The sequence below is a fragment of the Sus scrofa genome, chromosome 4 (assembly GCF_000003025.6).
Source record: "Sus scrofa isolate TJ Tabasco breed Duroc chromosome 4, Sscrofa11.1, whole genome shotgun sequence".
Taxonomy (NCBI): Eukaryota; Metazoa; Chordata; class Mammalia; order Artiodactyla; family Suidae; genus Sus; species Sus scrofa.
In genome coordinates, this window is record NC_010446.5 from 128298075 (window position 1) to 128302901 (window position 4827).

General features: G+C 40.0%; 1 long non-coding RNA gene across 1 annotated transcript; it reads left to right on the top strand.

Moving 5' to 3' along the window:
- LOC110260444 lies at window positions 341-4352 on the top strand. Its single transcript, XR_002343747.1, has 2 exons — window positions 341-3876; window positions 4019-4352. It is a non-coding gene; the product is annotated as an uncharacterized LOC110260444 (long non-coding RNA).

Consider the following 4827-nt stretch of genomic DNA (forward strand, 5'->3'; position numbering starts at 1 on the left):
TACAGTGGTTCCAAAGTGGATAGTTACTGTTAAACTGGGAGGAAAAAGGTGAGCACAGGGCAAGTTAGAATGCTACAGAACTCAATATTCTTTTTCTTTTTCCATTTTATTTTATTTATTTTTTAAATGATTTTTATTTTTCCCATTATAGTTGGTTTACAGTGTTCTATTTCTACTGCACAGCAAAGTGACCCAGTCACTTTATATTCTTTTTCTCACATTACCCTCCATCATGTTCCATCACAAGGGATTAGATATAGTTTCCAGCGCTATACAGCAGCCTCTCACTGCTTATCCACTCCAAATGCAATAGTTTGCATCTCTTAACCCCAGATTCCCAGTCCATCCCAATCCCTCCCCCTCCCCTTGGCCACCACACGTCTGTTCTCCAAGTCCATGAGAACTCAATATTCTTATTGAGATTCAACCATTTTTCTTAAATAAACTCTTCTTGGATTCTTGCAAGTCTTTGGTTAATTCCAGCAGCTCTTAAAAAGGATGATTTGACGATTGTTTATCAGTGTTTTCATTGCTCTTATGGAAGAGTAGATTTTTATAGGTCCTCACTTTGCCAGCACCGCTTCCCGAAAAGCAGAATAATTTATTTAATTAATAAATATTTCCATGTACTAAAATACTGATTAAATATGTCACACATTATTTGAAAACAGAAATTTAAAACAAATTTAATGAACAGTAACTATAAATAAAAATCTAATATTCCATATTGTATCTTAATAGACTATCTTCCCGGGATACAGGTGTCCTATATAAAAATTTGGGGAGGGAGACTTTTATCAAATTTATCTTCTGGTGCGATTGAGAGTGCAAAAATTTTGTCAGGGTTGGTAAGTTCTACTTATAATAAATAGTGATCATATATGTAATTATCAGTATATTTTAAAAGCTTTTAATTTAAGTTTTACAGTGTGTGGGCCAAAGCCAGCCTGCTGGGGCCAAGTCCAGCCAAGCCGATCTGCTTAAACTGCTTTCATGCTGCAAAGGCCGACTTGGGTAGTTGTAACAGAGACTGTATGGTCCAGAGAGACCACAAGGGTTACTATCTGGCCCTTTGCATAATTTTCTTTTTTTTCCTTTGGAGTAGAGCAAGATTCATGGTTTACATTGGACTCTAGTCTTTCTCAAACTCTGGGATATAGCCAAACCATTAACAAAATTTGATAACAAATATAGATTTCCTGGTTGGACCCTAGGGATCATAACATCAGTGAATGACTTGCTCCCGATTTTCAGTTGAGCCTGGTGGAGGAGGAGCCCTAGAAGAAGGGAGAATGGTGAGGGGAAAATGCTCATTTCCCTTAGGCCTTCCCTCCAGGCTCCTCATGCCTAGATGGTTCTCTCCCTTCATCCTTCTGTGTGTCAGTGTTCTCATAATCAGCCCCCTTCCCACACCTTCAGGAGTAGAGGGCGTAGATGAGTACTTGTTGTTCTGTGGGGTATGTAACAATCCTTTGCAGTCTCCTTAATCCCTGTCCACACTTCTCTTAATAATTCTTTTGTTCAAGTCCCCTAAGTTATAGTGACTTTACGGTACCTTTCCTTTCAACGTAGGGATCTAACCATCTAACCCAAACTCCAAGTCTTCTTAGTCTCCTTTTTTTTAGATTAAAACTTCAGCCTGTCTTTTTTCTACACTGAACTCCTGCTTTAAAAAAAAAAAAAAAACTGTCCCTTTCAATTTTGTGTTATCTTGAATTTTAAAACTGTACCTTCTGTTTCTTTCATCAAGTTGCTAATAAAATTATGAACAGTTTAGGGTTAAGAATAATACCTGCAGAGGGTTACTGGAACACTCCTCCCTGGTTGCTCTGATCCATTTATTACACCAGTTTCTAATCCGTTACTTAAAAAGCCTCTGGTCCTCATCTTCTTGGAGGTACAAGATCTCAGTGGTTACGCAAGTCTAGCTTCTCTCTGTTTGCCGATCTTCAGCTTCTGCCAGCGGCAGACCAGAATTCAGATATACTTGACAAATGGCAACCCAAGTATTTCTGACTTTTCAAACTTGACTTCTCTGTGATTACGACACTTGATGTCCTTGGGACATTCACCCGTCACAGCTGATCCCCTCTGTCAGTGTGGAGGTCCACCAGCGTTCTAACAATAAACATTTCTTGAATTTCCCTTTGTGGCCAGACTGCATCACACCGTGCACCTGAAGCTAGATAATTGAGATCAACCTGAAGTGCCTGGCAAAACAGGTTCCTTTGACGATAGCATGCTACATATTATTCACATGACATCATACATGTATATCTTCTGTTTGGAAAGTTCTCCATTACTTTATTGTGGGAAAGCATAAGAAAAGACAGTTTTTCAAAATTGCCCCATATATACTTTGCTCATAATTGCTTTTGGAATGGAATTCCCCATCAGGAATCTATCATTAAATATCCTCCAGGCAACATAACACAGGTGATCAGAAATTAACTGCTTACAGTACTGTGCATGTATGAAGATATCGTTCTTATTGGTATAATTATTTTCAGCTCCTAAGCATAATACTTTCATGAATCAAAATCAATTTTAAGACTCTGTCTTTTTAGGAGAAGGAAATTGACAGTAGGAAATGGAGAAAAATATGTACACAGATTTCAAATTTCAATTCTGATTCTACAGGAGGGCCAGGACACATGTGTGGACTCATCCCACGGCTTGTGTTTTCTGAACGAATTGAGGCCTCTTGGTAGCTAATGAAGAAAGGGCTGAAGAGGGCAGAATCATTAGTTCCCCCAGTGGTTCCTCTGTCTTCACTCTTGATGCCAAAATGGGGTTATATAAAAAAATGAAAACAGTTGAATTATGGAACAACTTTTTTCCTTGAATAATAGGTACTACTAATAAATGCTGAATGGCCAAAAAGCCCCAAAACATAGGCAAATATGCCTAATAAATAGTTATTTATATTGCAGCTTATGATTTCTTCAGTGGCCTCACCTGATACAGTCCATGAACCTGACCTCATCAAATGCGCAGGATGGTCTTCAGAGAAGCTGTTACAGAACTTACGTCTTGTATGGTTGCAAGACGTGCATTGGGGGAACCTCGAACAGTTCTGCGGAGTACCTCCAATGCCCCGAGTCTTGGGCAAGCTGGCCTCTTTGGGCTGTGGCTCTGACCTTGGATGTGACAGTTTCCTTCACCCCGTTAGAAATGGATGATAGTTCACGAGACTTGGTCCACCAAAATGTCTATTTCTTTGAATTTTTGAGCCAGCTTCGCAACTGTGCTGTGGGAAATAGCAGCTCTTTCAAGATGATACGTATTAAAGGGCCCTGCTAGTCATTGTTACAAGCAGACCATTCATCCACGGAGCAGCATCAGCTCAATGCAGTCATCGTTCAGCAATCTGTAGAAAACATAAAATTATAACATTCATGTTTCCAAATTGTATAGACACCCTGTGTATACTAGGGATTCTTCAAAAATTTTATCTGATTTCATGACAAATCTAGGGCTTGGCTTCTGCTACTCCTTCCATTTTGCAGAGGGACACATGCAGGCAGAGGGAGATGAAGTCACTGGTGCAATATCCCAGAGCTGGTAAATGGACATTGTGGGTCTTGGATTCGGGGAAGGAGAATAAATAAAAGAGTTTAAAATGAGTGAGGAAATATGCTAACTGGTAGAACACAAATATTTTGCTGTATGTTTGCATAACATGACCAAGTATTAATATAACCTGCTCTTTGGCGTGCACATTAGATGTCAGACTTTTAAGGAATGCCAGAGTGATATCCTGAGTGTTGTCCTAATAAGCTTCCTTCACCATAGAAGTGCTATGTGGCCTTTGACAAATGTTTAGCATCTCTGTGCTTTCGGAAGATGGAGGTGATTATTTTCGCCATCTACCAGGTGAGTTGCTATTTGAGAATTTGAATATAAATTGTTTTTTGATTTCCTTGGAAGAAAGTCATACTATAAAAACAAATTTGGGCTATTATAATGACAAGTGTGTGAGTGTACATTAATTTCCCCCTTATGTTCTTATTGCCAGCAGATGGAGGTCGAAATTGAATTGCTGCTGACTGTTGTCCCTTGTTATGGCCTGTGGAGATATGACAGTTGAGGAAGAACTTAGAGGAATGCCAAGTAGCAGAGCATGAAAGAGTAGGTGGGACCCACTGCCTTGGACACTTTATGGCTGAGAGCATTTGGCAAGAAAAAAGCTGCAGCCTCTATATTAGCCCTGCAAATAGATCTCAACATCAACCATGCCCCCACCCTCACCTCTGTTTAATTTGCCCCATGATGGATGTATTTACCAAGATCTGTTCTTCTCATTTCCCGCTACCTCCCTGGACCCCTCATAAAATACCCAGATAATGAAATAGATCACCCTCGAGAGTTTCCTTGTTTGGTTGAAAAATTGGGCACAGGAAGCAGAGACCAGGCACATGACATGTCTTGTCTGTCCTACTTTTGATTCCTTTGGGTTTGTCCTGTTTTGCGGTCAGTTTGACCAGGGATTTTCACCTGGAGTCTCTGGATGATCTTGCAGAGGTGCCTGACCCCAGGGACTAGAAGCACAGTATCTGGGCAGGGTACGGCACTCTTTTTTTTTTTTTTTTTTCCTTTTTCCATCAGGAGAGAGTCTATAGCTTTCACAAGATTCTCGAAGGTGCTTAAGACTTCAAAAAAGCTTATGAATTCCTGCTTTGGATCTTTGGTTTATGGGGCAGTGAAACTTTGTGTGTTTGCTTTAACGACCGAGACACAGCATTTTATGGGAACGAGAACAAGGGAGTGGTGGAGAAAAACAGCTTGGAGGGCATTATTACCTTTCCCAATCTTCATTTCTTGTCA